This window comes from Sphaerodactylus townsendi, linkage group LG07 (genome assembly GCF_021028975.2).
Source record: "Sphaerodactylus townsendi isolate TG3544 linkage group LG07, MPM_Stown_v2.3, whole genome shotgun sequence".
NCBI lineage: Eukaryota > Metazoa > Chordata > Lepidosauria > Squamata > Sphaerodactylidae > Sphaerodactylus > Sphaerodactylus townsendi.
This window is the reverse complement of record NC_059431.1, coordinates 15,244,365-15,258,206: the sequence shown is the minus strand read 5'-3', so window position 1 is coordinate 15,258,206 and position 13,842 is coordinate 15,244,365.

The following is a 13,842-nucleotide window of genomic DNA, read 5'->3' as shown; positions in this document are numbered from 1 at the left end:
AACAAAATAGCTCAGGGGGGCTCAACAGAAGGCAATAAACAGATGACATCTGCCAATATGAAGGGAGAGAATTGCCATTAGAAATGGATGTGAAAAACTCAGCACCTTCTCTATTCAAAGTAAGCTTTCAACTTAGAAGCCCGTGGGTTTGGGCTGAGCCGTAGCGAGGGGGAACTGCGCCTGGGGCTCATGTGTGTGCTTCCAGTGTCATGCTTCTTATCAACATTTGCATGTTGAGTTTTCATCCGCTCCTTAGGATGGAACCAGCTAGCTTTGGCCCAGGTGAAAAAGGGTAGAAGGGACCATTTTGACCATTCACACTGGCTGTGCTTGGAATATATATCTATCTCTATCTCTATATATCTATCTCTATCTCTCTATCACTCTATCTATATCTATCTATATATATAAACACACACACATATGGATAAATCTCTCTCTCTCTCTCTCTCTCTCTCTCTCTCTCTCTCTCTCTATCTATCTATCTATCTATCTATCTATCTATCTATCTATCTATCTATCTATCTATCTATCTATCTATCTATTTATCTCTGGCCGTTTCAGCACTGGGTCGGCGCATTTCGCATGGATGGTCCCAGAAAGAGCCGGAACGACGGCGCCGCAGAGCGCTGTCGCCTGGCCGACCCGGCATGTCCCCGGGCCTCCAGCACGTCGCCGAGACCTGAGGACACGCCCCCCCGCCCCTGCGTGCCTGCTCCAGCGTCGCAGGGCAGGAGGGCATGTCCCCAGGCCTCGGCGACAAGGTAAGTGCAGGGAGGGAGTGGGGGGGGGGGAGCAGCTTCAAGCGGCTTCAAGCCGGCGTTCCCGGGAAGGTGCGCTTCCCAGCGCACTCCGGAAACGCTGGCTTGGCGCTGGTCGGGCGGCGCGAGGGCGGCGCGGCTGCGATGCAGCTGCGCCCCCTGTGCGAATGGCGGCCTGGGGACGACGTTTTTGCCGTCCCCAGGCCGCCATATTCCGCCCTATCTCTCTCTGTCTCTGTCTCTCTCTCTCTCTCCTATCATCTATCATCTATCAATTTATCAATCTATCTATCTGTCTATGTCTCTATATATATATGGATAAACATATATGTGCATGTATTGTTATGGTGCAGATTAAAGTGCCTTTAACCACTGGAGCCCTAGAATGCCGGTAACAGGTCCCAATAAAAACACCTGACAGGCCCCTAGGCTTCAGCTTATTCAGACTTATGGATGCATCCAGCCCTGAGCTCAGGTAAAGAAATCTTTGACGCCTACTCTCTGGTCCTTTTAAAACAGGAGATATCAGGGACTGAACCTGGGATTTCCTGTACGCAAAGCAGAAGCTCTTCCACTGAGCCACAGCTTCTCTCTGAACTAATATTCATCTTCTAGTGTTCCCCCTTTTCTCTCCACCATACGATTTCACACTGATCCCTCTGCATTATTGAATCTGTTTAAGCAATTCTGAAAAAAGGCCTCTTTTCTCCTGAGTCTTCGGCTTCTAATCTCTTCCCTCTCTTACTTTCTGCCTTTTGAGTCCTTCCCCTTCCCCTGATGTTTTTAGATGTTAAGCCTGCCAGTGCATTTTTAAATAGAATCAACGTGCATCACCCAGCTTCAGACTGCAAGCAGTGTTATTATATTGTACACCTATCAAAGCTTCTGGAAACTCAGCACTTCAGAGTGGGTCCATGTGCTGGTAACATTTCATTGTGGTAACATTTCATTCAGCATTTCATTGTGGAGACACATGTCCTTGTTCAAAGATTTTTGTCCTCATTATTCCCCTCCCATTTTTCTTTGAAATTAGCTTCTTCGTTAGCAGAGATGAAGCGAGCCATTGTCGTGTCGGAGCTAAATAACTTTCCAGGACCTCCTCCAAGAACCAGGTACGTCGGAGTCCTTGTGATGGAAACCGGTGCAGTCCAATCGATTTCACCGTGACGAAATTGGCTGTTGTCCAAACACGTTGGCTTAGTAAGTTGATGGACCCAGCTGACTCTGATAGTTATAAATGGACAGACAACAGCATGCAAAGAGAAGCATTTCTCCTGGAAATGCACACATAAAATTGATGAGAGATAATTCAGTACTAATTTGTTATGCTCTAGTTGTACGAATCCTCCTTTCCAAACGCGCCCCCAAAAGTCTTAGTCATTATTTTCCACGCACATTAATAATGATGACTTTTGTACCAGGGAGGGATATATAGCCAATTGAATGCTCCATGTTCTGTTCTTCAGTCTATAACCGTTTATCATTCACACAACTACCCAACAATTCCAGCAAATCCATTCAGCTACGATCAGTGAAAGACTTGAGTGTTAGGAATAAAGAAATCCCGTTATGATGTCTTCGGTAATTTGTCATATTTTCTCCAGCTCCTATAAAAAGTATTGATACCTGGAACTCCAGATCCACCATATATGCTGGCATGTAAAGGTAAAGTTTCCCCTTCAGACATACCCTGGGGTACCACTGCAAGCAGTGATTTCATAAGCAAGCCGTTTTTGTGGGGTAGTTTGCCATTGCTTTCTCCGGCTATTCTTTACCCCCTAGCTATGTGCTAGGTACTCATTTACCAACCAAGGAATGGATGGATGGCTGAGACTATGGCCGCTTCCGCATGGCCACACTGGGGGCCGGGTTGGCGTACATGAATGGTCCCGGTAACGACCGATCGACTTACCATCCCTGCGACCGTCTGGCGCGTTGCTGAGGCCGATCTGTCCCTGCAACATCCCTGAGGCCGACTTACTGTCCCTGCGACCATCTGGTGCGTCGCCCGATCGACTTACCGTCCCTGCGACCATCCGGCACGTCGCTGAGGCCAGGGGTCACGCCCCCCTGCCCTGCGCGACCACTCCGGAGTTGCAGGGCAGGGGGCGTGTCCCCAGGTCTTGGCGACACGCTGACGGTTGCAGGGACAGTAAGTCCATTGGGCAAGGGGGGAGGGATGGCGGCTGGAAGCTGCTGTTTTCCAAAAACCTCGCTCGGGGAGTGAGGTGGGAAAATGGTGACTTCTCGCCGCTGGGGAGGAGCAAGGGCGGCGCGGCTGCAAAGCAGCTGCGCCCCCCATACGAACAGCTCCCTCGGGACGGGTTTTTTGCCATCCCCAGGGCGCTGTAAAAGGCCCGTGCGGAAAGGGCCAAAGCCACACGGCTCCTTATGCTGGCATGACAAGGGATCTATTCTAGTGGTGTATGTGATTTCCCACTCTGTCTCCGAGTGGATTGATGACTAATTAGGATATCATTCATTGTATCTGAACTGTGTGGGTCTGCAGTAGAAGAACTAGACTCGAGACCAGTAGCACCTTAGAAACCAACAAAATTTTCGGGGTATAAGCTTACAAAATTTGGAGATGGAGATGGAAATCTGGAGGAGTAAAGGGACCTCAGTGGGTTTAATGCTGTGTAGTCCAGCCTCCAAAGCATTCATCTTTTCCAAGGAGAACTGATCTCTGTAATTGAGAGAGGAGCTGTAGTTCCTGGTGAGTTCCAGTTGGCTGTCTACACCATGCATTGTGAAGTAGTTAGAGTGTAGATGTCAGGATGTGTTTCTCCTGCCATCAGGGAGGCAGAAGGGGGTGCATGGATTCACACCTGGCTGTGGGGAAGGGGAAGTTGTCTTCACCTCCTGGTATGTTAATAGACCTTTTCCTTTCCTTTCCTTTTCCTTTGATGCCTGTAATTGTAGCTAACTAGGAGCAACACTGGCACCTTCCCAGTGGGCGGGGGGTGGGGGTGGGGGTGGCGGCAGGTGGCTGAGAACTATCATTGCGCTGGCTTTGAGAAGCTCAGCTCCCAAACATCTCTCTTTCCATTGTATTATTCTCACAATCCATGGGAAACAGGGAGAGGAGATTTATGGTTGGAACTCTGGGGAAATAAAGGCAAATGTATTTTTGTGGTCTGGCAGAACCGGCTTTCTAAAAGCCAGGTTCTTGCTGTTACCAATAAAGACTTCTGATCCAGCATCCAGAGTCTGCTTATTGACTTCAGTCCCAAGACCTGACAGTAGCACTAAGATTTGGGAGACCTGAATTCAAATCCCCTCTCTGCTGTGAATGCTTACTGGGTATCTATAAGCTCATCCTTCACCCCTGGTGGCAAACCTATGGCACTCCAGATGTTCATGGACTACAATTCCCATCAGCCCCTGCCAGCAGGGGCTGATGGGAATTGTAGTCCATGAACATCTGGAGTGCCATAGGTTCGCCACCACTGTCCTACACTCTCTCAGCCTTACAGAGTAGTTGTGAGGATTTTTTAAAAAATAGTGTAGGGTTTTTTTTTATTATTTTGTCTGTAATACCCCCAAACAGTGGTCACTGGCCTTCCTTTTGTTTATGTATTTTAAATGAATTATTTTTATAATTTTAACTGTATTTTTGAGTTCTCAAATGTTGTTTATGTGTGCTGCCTTGTGAGCCATGATCAAGGAGCAAGGCAGCAAAAAATGTTTTTAATAACAACAATAGTAATGTATTGTCGAAGGCTTTCACGGCCGGAATCACTGGGGTGCTGTGTGGTTTCCGGGCTGTATGGCCGTGTTCTAGCAGCATTCTCTCCTGACGTTTCGCCTGCATCTGTGGCTGGCATCTTTAGAGGATCTGATAGTAGGAATGGCAAGCAAGTGGAATATATATACTGTGAGGTCAAAAAGTGAATAGAGTAGCCTGGTATGTGAGTCACAAAGAAGTCTGTAGCTTGGGAGTAACAATGAAGATAGCAAGGTCAATAGGTGAATGCATCTGAATAGAAGTATCCTGGTCTTTGTTTCTTTTGATTGCCATACAGCCCGGAAACCACACAGCACCCCAACAATAGTAATAATAGAAAGAAATGATTTTATGCTGCTTTGGTCTCTATTGGGGAGTAAGGCAGGATATCAATGGAATAGAATTTTTAAAATGTACATATTTCCTCTCCTAGGATCTCTTTGGACTCTCCTTGGCCTTTAGCCAGCCTGTGCTAGGGTTGCAGCTTGTTTTAGGGTTGCTGTGTGGTTTCCGGGCTGTATGGCCGTGTTCTAGCAGCATTCTCTCCTGACGTTTCGCCTGCATCTGTGGCTGGCATCTTCAGAGGATCTGATAGTAGGAAAGGAAAGCAAGTGGAGTATATATACCTGTGAGTAAAGGTCAATAGATGAGGGCATTTGAGTAGGAGTGGTGCCCTGCCCTCATATGTTTTAGGGTTGCCCATAAGCTTAGAGAAAAAAAATGTCCTGTCCCTTTAAGAACATAAGAACATAAGAACTAGCCTGCTGGATCAGACCAGAGTCCATCTAGTCCAGCATTCTGCTCCTCACAGTGGCCCACCAGGTGCCTTTGGGAGCTCACATACAGGATGTGAAAGCAATGGCCTTCTGCTGCTGCTGCTCCTGAGCACCTGGTCTGCTAAGGCATTTGCAATCTCAGATCAAGGAGGATCAAGATTGGTAGCCATAGATCGACTTCTCCTCCATAAATCTGTCCAAGCCCTTTTTAAAGCTATCCAGGTTAGTGGCCATCACCACCTCCTGTGGCAGCATATTCCAAATACCAATCACACGTTGCGTGAAGAAATGTTTCCTTTTATTAGTCCTAATTCTTCCCCCCAGCATTTTCAATGAATGCCCCCTGGTTCTAGTATTGTGAGAAAGAGAGAGAAAATTTCTCTCTGTCAACATTTTCTACCCCATGCATATGTAATTTTATAGACTCTCGTAAGTCATATCCCCCTCATACACGTCTCCTCTCCAAAACTAAAGGAGAGTCCCCAAACGCTGCAGCCTTCTTCCTCATAAAGGTGAAGTTGGGTGCTCCAATCCTTCAACTTTCATCCCTCAAGGTTGCCCTTCTCTGCAATTCCTTTTTTTCTATCTCTCTGGATATCCCTTTTTTGAGATGTGGCGACCCGTGAACTGAACACAGTACTTCCAAGTGTGAGTTACTACCACTGCTTTTATATAGGGTGCATGACAATCCTTGCAGTTTTATTATCAACTCCTTTCCTAATGATCCCCAGCATAGAGTTTGCCTTTTTCACAGCTGCCATGCATTGAGTTGACATTCCCATGGAACTATCAACTAAGACGCCCAAATCCCTTTCCTGGTCTGTGACTGATAGCACTGACCCCTGTAGCGTGTATGTGAAGTTTGGATTTTTTGCCCCTATGTGCATCACTTTACATTTTGCTACATTGAACGGCATTTGCCATTTCTGAGCCCACTCACCTAATTTATCAAGGTCCGCTTGGAGCTCTTCGCAATCCTTTAACAGAGGCTTAATTGTGGAAGTGGGAAGATCCCGGTTTTTAAGGCATGGAAGCATCACCTGGTTAAAAAAAAGGTACCAGCAAGCCTCTCTTAAAGAAACAGAAGGAGCCCTGTGGTGCAGAGTGGTAAGCTCCAGTACTGCAGTCCAAGCTCTGCCCATAACCTGAGTTTGATCCTGACAGAAGTCAGTTTCAGGTACCCAGCTCAAGGTTGACTCCGCCCCCCAACCTTCTGAGGTCAGCAAAATGGGTACCCAGCTTGCTGGGGTTAAAGTATAGAGGACTGGGGTGTGACAGTGGCAAGCCACCCAGCAAGAAGAGAAGAAGAGTGGATTTATATACTGCTTTTCTCAACCACAAGGAGTCTCAAAGTGGCTTACAAACTCCTTCCTGCCTGGTAAACATCACAATGAGATGTCATCCCATGGATCACTGTCAGGAGCTGGTAATGTAACAGCTGCCTGGCAGAAACTACTGGACCAGCTGATACTGCAGGTTCATCTAATTTGCTTGTTAAATGGTTAAATAGTCACGTGCTCCGTGCATGCTTCAGTCATTGGTTATAGAAATGTATAAGTGTAGTAGATAACAATGTACTGATGTCCTTTGCTGAGGACAGGCCCCAAGCCGGAGGCTCTGTCACTATATTCTGTACATATATGCAACTACAATAATATAACTAGCCTTGACTGACTGACTTGACTCCAGTCATTTGTCCTGCACTCTGCACTTGCTCAGTGGACCAGCTGCTAACTCTGTCACTAATGACCCATGGCTTGCACAGGGGGCAACTTTTATTTAAAGGGGCAGCACATTTTTTTCCTCCAGGCAGTTGACTGCCCTAGCCTTGTAGATACTGAAACTGGTCCAGCAACAGTTCTTAGCACTTTTATCAGTATCCCTCACTTTGTGATATCCCATCACTTTGTGATGCTTATTGCATGCTCTGAAACCAGAGACAGTCCCCAGTTTGATACCGTATAGGACGGAGTCAACAGGAAGAAAGTCTAGATTCCATGATCAGTCATAACAACTCGTGAAGGTGAAAATATTTTCCTTGCTCATTCAACCTTCTTTTTGCTGTGCAAACTGATTAGCCTTTTATACTACAAGGCGCAGTTTTGTTCCTTTTGATTTCTCGAGATGTTCCATGACTCGAAATAGCCATAGTAATTCCTGACCGGTTCAGTTCCCATTGCCCTGGGCCGACGCAATGAAAACCAGGAGGACTCATGGGATGCACTTTTGTTTTGCTGCTCTCTTGCCCTTCTCCGCATCAACAACCTTCATGGTCCATGAAGTAACTCCATCCAGACGGATGACAGATACATCAGCTGTAGGCTCTTTGCTTCTTCTTCTTCCAGCTGACCAGGAACACACCAAAACACTTTTTGCTCATGGAGTTTTATGTAAGGAGGCCTAAGTAAATTGCCAAGACTTCGTGCACTGAGAGATAGGATGTTTCTGTGCTCTGTGTGTATCAGACTTGAACGGCATATTGTGTTACCCTAAAAAAACCTTCCACTTGGTTACTAGATCCTAAAGGAAGAACAAGAGTAACTGAATGACTCCAGCTGAGCTTTTGGTGTTGACGTGTTATGAGTACTTAGGACCAAACTCTGTGATGATGGAAATCCTTGAACTGACCTCCAGAAGAGGTGTAATCTGATCTTAGAAGGAAGCTGCGGGAGAAAGTCCAGTCCTAGGGGAGGATTTCACGCCTCCCTACAAATTGTTTTCCTTTTTTTCTGATAAGAAAAAAGACTTACAAAGTGCTAGCGCCTGTCTTTTTTCCTAGTAGGGAAAAAAATGGCCTGGGAAGCCAGCTGTGAATGTGGCAACTTCCCCCATAACTTCATGGAGTTAAGAGAGGGTGGATCAATTCTCGCCTTTGGCTTTTCGTCTGTTTTGCCTCCATGCTGGCTAGTTTTCTGAAACTATGAGAGGGAGAAGATTGCATGAGCACAGTCGGACCACTGGCTCATCCCTCTGCCACCACTGGCAGGACCCTTCAGGGTCTCTGTCTGGAGACAATCTCCATTAGCCACAGCCCTGTCCAAACATTCAAGAAGGATCAGGATTGAGCAGGCCACAGGTAATCTTGAACTCACAGCCTTACCCATCTAGGCCATTAGACGACAGAGAGTCCCTATTCATTCATTCATTCATTCATTCATTCATTCATTCATTCATTCATTCATTATTTGACTTATAAGCTGCCTCACCCCCGAAGGGCTCGAGGCGGCTCACAACATGGCTGTTATTCAGACAGCAATCATACAACATAGCCCTTAACCTATTACCAGTTTAAAATCAGAATTTAAATTTAACATTTAAAATTTAAAATTTAAGCAGCAGTTTCATAAAATCGGCACCCAATCCAAAGGCTAAAAAGAAAGGGAGGGAAGCGGGAGGGCCTGTGATGGTATCCGATGGTACCCTATGAAGTGGTAGGGAAGATTCGACGCAGGAGGAAGAGAAAACTGCAGAAGAAGACGAAGAGGAGGAGGAGGAGTTTGGATTTATACCCCACCTTTCTCTCCTGTAAGGAGACTCAAGGTGGCTTACCAGCTCCTTTCCCTTCCTCTCCCCACAGTAGACACCTTGTGAGGTTGGTGGGGCTGAGAGAGTTCCAAAGAACAGTGACTAGCCCAAGGTCACCCAGCAGAAATGTAGGAGTGCGGAAACACATCTGGTTCACCAGATAAGCCTCTGCCACTCAGGTGGAGTGTGGAGGCTTATCTGGGGAATTCAGATTAGCCTGTGCAATCCCACAATATTTAGCTGGGTGACCTTGGGCTAGCCTGCAGCTTTTCGGAGCTCTTTCAGCCCCACCCACCTCACAGGGTGTGTTTAGAGCAGAGGGGGGAAGGTCATGGAGATTGTAAGCCCCTTTGGAGTCTCCCCTTGCAGGAGAGAAAGGGGATATTAAGGTGGCCTAGTGCACAGCGAAGGACTAGGTGCCAACCTCACCCCGTTAGAACAGGAGTAACTGGGTTTACGCAGTATAAGAAAAGAAACACTGTGACAGTAGATTTAGTTCCAAATAGAATACTTTTATCTCTTTGCTTCCTCTCAAAAGGAACAAAATAACAATAACTATCCACTCTGACAACAATCTTTGAGCCCTCAACCTGAAGGTGAAGGAGAGGTACTGAATTGGGTATGTGTCTTCTTATATAGTTTTGTCCAGCAAAATCATTAGCTAGATGATATAATCATCCTTGCCTGTGACCTTTACGTTTCTGCTGACTGTTACATGCCACTCACTGCAGACCTGCATAGAGAGAGGTCTGACCTTTTTTTTACAATTCTGCCACTGTTGCGATGCCAATCACTGTGGTCTGCATAGAGAGGTGTCTGACCTTTACAATTCTGCTGACTGTTAAACATTCCAGTCATTCTAGACCAGCATATGACCACCTTGCAATTTTCAATATCCTGACACCCCTTTCATATCTGGTTGAATGTTGCCCATTACATAATATTTATTTACAAACAAAAATAATTACAAAACAAGTTCACCACATTATTTACACTCATTACATAGTTAGTACATAGTCAGTACACAGAGTTATTTCACCTCACTTGTACAGAGTCCTGCCAAATTGTACATCTGTCAACTCAAACCAAAACACCAAGTCATTATGTTTTTTTGTATTGGTAATGGCTTTATAAGATGTCGGCTATGCTTGCAGATGATTCACAGTACTGCAACTTAATCATATTTGACTGTATCAGTTGTTTTTTACATTTTGGAATTTCTACAGCTACATGTTTAGTACTACTTTTGTTGCTTCTCTGCCATGGCTATACATGTCTGTGAGTCTTCTTCAAAAACTGTTCATAGGTTGTTCTTTACATTTTCAATCTATAGTCTTTTTTTAGCACCGTATAAACCCAGTCAGCTCATTGGCTGCCTCATTAAGAGTCGTATGCTCTGCCTCAGTAGTTGGAAGTTAGGCAAATCAAGAATGTTTCAGACTTCAACAACCGATATATATTGCATATAATAACCACTCACTGACTTACATCTCTGAGTCCTTCCAAAATGTGAGCTGTCCCCAAGATAATAACCACGCCAAGTCCTTATTGTTTTGGTTAGAAAAGTGTAAACCATAGTTAGGCAGTTCCCTTCAAGCAATCTAATTTTGGCCTCGCCAGTCTTTTCTCAGTAGGTTTTGCAACTGTTCTACTTAATAAAACCTACAGCAAAAGCTATGTCTGGTCTTGTCCAGTTAGCAATGTGCAGCAGGCTGCCACTAAGGAACTATATAGGTTCCTGTCTTTCAAATGTTTGTTAAACATTCTAAAACAGCCAATTAGCTGGGGCTCATGCCATACTTTGGCATCTTGCAGACCAGCTTGGTATGACACCCTCTGTTCTTGTTTTTGTGTCAGAAACATTATCCCTTCTCCTGATTTTACTGACTTGAATACCCCAGGTATTGGCTTTTAGATACCCCAAGTCTTTTCAGCTTAAAGTGTTTACCTCAACTCAGTGTAAAAGTTGTTTTGATTTTGCTGTCTGTTTTGCAACCACACAGAGATCATCAACATAAATCATCAAAATGATACATTCATCACCAAAATTCTGGTGGTATACAGTGTCCGCCATCTTGGTCAAATTTCATTTCACATAATGCTTTTGTGTATGCACCTGTTCCAACATTCATTAGACTGTTTAGCCCGGCATTGTGCTTTTGTTGAGCTTTGTGTAAACTTTATCAATCCTGTTCATGCTCTCATAACCTGGTGCTTGCTTCATGTATATGGTCTCTTTGCAAATCTGCATTTAAATAAGCTGTTTCAAAATCAGTTCATTTTAAAGTCTTCCTTGCTCAGCCAGAGCAATCACCAATCTGATTCTGCCTTGCAGTGGGTGCATAAGTTCGATCATAACTGCTTCAAACTTTGTTTGAGAGAAGCTTCTTGTGCTAATTAATCTTGCTTTTATATATTTATGTGTCCCATCAGGCATAGGTTTACGCCTGTATACTCCATCTTGCATCCTATGATCATTTATCAGTAGGTTTATCAACAATGTTAAATACCTTTGGTGCTCACTGTTGACTAAACTCGTCCATAGCCTGGATTCCCATTTTTCCTGTTCCTCAGGTGGGACATTTCAACATATCATGGAAACCTTGTATTCTGTTGTCCCCAATTGGCAACACTCTCACTTCTTGTACCATAAACCTTTTGGTGGGTATGCCTTTATTTGCTCTTTTTCTGATCTGCTGGTATAGCTATTTGCTCAGCCCCTCCCTCTCCCTGGCTTCCTTCCTGATCACTATCACCGTTCTGTTGTTGCTTGCCTGGAGCAGATGTGTGACCTTGAACAGAGTGGGGGTTGTGTGCTGTCACAGTACTGTGTCAGCGGCTTTACTGGTGGTAAGAACATTCTCAGAGTTTTGATGCACATGTTCCCAACCTGTATGCTTTCAAAGTTGGCACTGGCATGCATAGCAATTCTTCCATGACCCAATGAAAATCTAAGGCCTGGGTATTCTGGCGATATCCTATAAAACGTGAAGTCTCGCCATTCTGTCCTTTTTTTCCTCCTTTGCTGTTCGGGAATGAGGACGCGAAGCAAAACTTCTAAATATTCTAAGGTGTTTCCTGGCAGGCCTTTCGCCAAACATTCTGAAAATGGTGTTTCATTGATACTTGAACTCCACAACCTGTTTATTACATGTGGGCAGCCAAGACAGCCTCTCCCCAGAAATGGAATGGAACCTTGGCATCATTTATCATGCAATCCCGCATTGTTTGAAGAATGCCTAGGTCTCCTCTCAGCCACTCATTTTCAGCCAAGGAACGGTGGATTTGTTCTCCTGTATAATAATTTTCTGTGTCAGCCATGTTTGGAATTTGTTCCTATGAACTCTCACCGCTTCTGTCAGATTGCATGGCAAGCCACCTTGTGAGGGAACCTCCGCTCCAATCATTGAGACCTATTCCTAAACCTTGTAAAGGTTTCATCCTTAGATTTCAACAGCAAGCACAAGAATATTCGCTATAATCATCAATCAGCAGAAATATATATCGCGGCACCCCTTCGCTTTGATTGAAAGGACCAGCTAAGTTCAATGGACTTAGTTCAAATGGTCTTTCCATTTGTCTGTAGCTCTTTTGGGGATTGGATAGGATTTCACTTAACCCCTTAAATTACAGACTGAAATAGCCTAGGAATGCTTTGCAAGGTTTTACACTCAAATTACATACTTTGCCAACTGCTTGATGGTGGCAAACTTGTAATGTCCTGTGGACTCTGTGAAGATAGTGCACACAATCATCATGCATAGGCTTATTAGCTAGACTTGAAACATTCATTACATTTTCATTTTGCCCTTTATCAGTCATAACATACATTTTGTCGCGAGAGTGTACTCTTTTGCACACTTCTATGTCATTGGCCTACATTGCACAACCCTGTCTATCAAATATGTTTTGTACCTGTTCAGCTAAACTTGGGACGCTTCAATAAAACAAAAAAATCCAGTCCAGGAACACACACAACACATTTTGCAACTTTTTACCTAGGCATGGTATGTGGCAGTTCCTTGCAGCTGCAATGAAAGCAGCTGGTGATCCATCTGCCAGCCAGGGATATGCTTTCATTAATTTGCCTTGGACTCTCAGTCAATAGGTGATGAGCATTTACGACATGCTCTGAGCAGGCAGAGTCCAAGAGCCAGATGGGTTGGTTTCTCTGGACATCGGTTCTCAGCAGTGCTCGGCCAAGTAGTGTCTTCCTCTTTCCTCTGTCCTTATTGGCCCTTCTTCTCCCCTTCTGTGGGCATTCTCGAGAAGATGATTAGTAGAGCCACAACGGAAACAACGCCGGTGACACTGCATGATGACCTGGACAGTTCAGGGAAAGCTGGGTTTCACTTTTGCCCTCTGGAAACAGCAGGCTTTTCTCTGGCTGTGGCTTCAAGGCAAACTCTTTGTTTTGAGCCCTAGTCGCGGCAGTCACATAGTCTAGAGTCAAATCATTCTCCTTTATGCTCTGCATACCATAGACAAAATTGTCCCAGTCATCTAGGGAAGATAGTACAATTATAGCCCCATGTTGTTCAGTGAAAGTCATGCCTCTGTCTTCTCCAGCCTCGGACCTAATAGTGTGCACGAGCTGTTGGACATGGTTGGCCACATTTTCACCTCCCTTTCAGCTTCAAATTGTAATAAACGCTCGGTCAAGATTACCTTGGAACCAGCAGTCTGGGCGCTCTGGTACAGGTCCTTCAACACCTTCCAGCAGTCAGAAGCCTTCTCAGCAGCCCTCGTGATAGATGAGCTGGGAGTTTTCCACAGCCAACATTATGGGACTTGGTTCTTGGCATCTGCCTCTGTTGCTCTGCTGCTGTGCCTGTCTCGTGGGTCTCACTACAGCCCATAAATCTTCAATGTGATGAGAAAGCTCTGCATTTTCACACTCCATGCTGAGGTTCCCGCAGTCAGCCGCTCAAAGGCAACTGCACATGGTGGATGTCATCGTCACACTGCCTCATTAATTTCTAGCTTCAGTGGTTAGATATCAAATTATAACCAAATTGTTGGCCTAGTAACTTTTAGCGAGGAAGGACTAGGT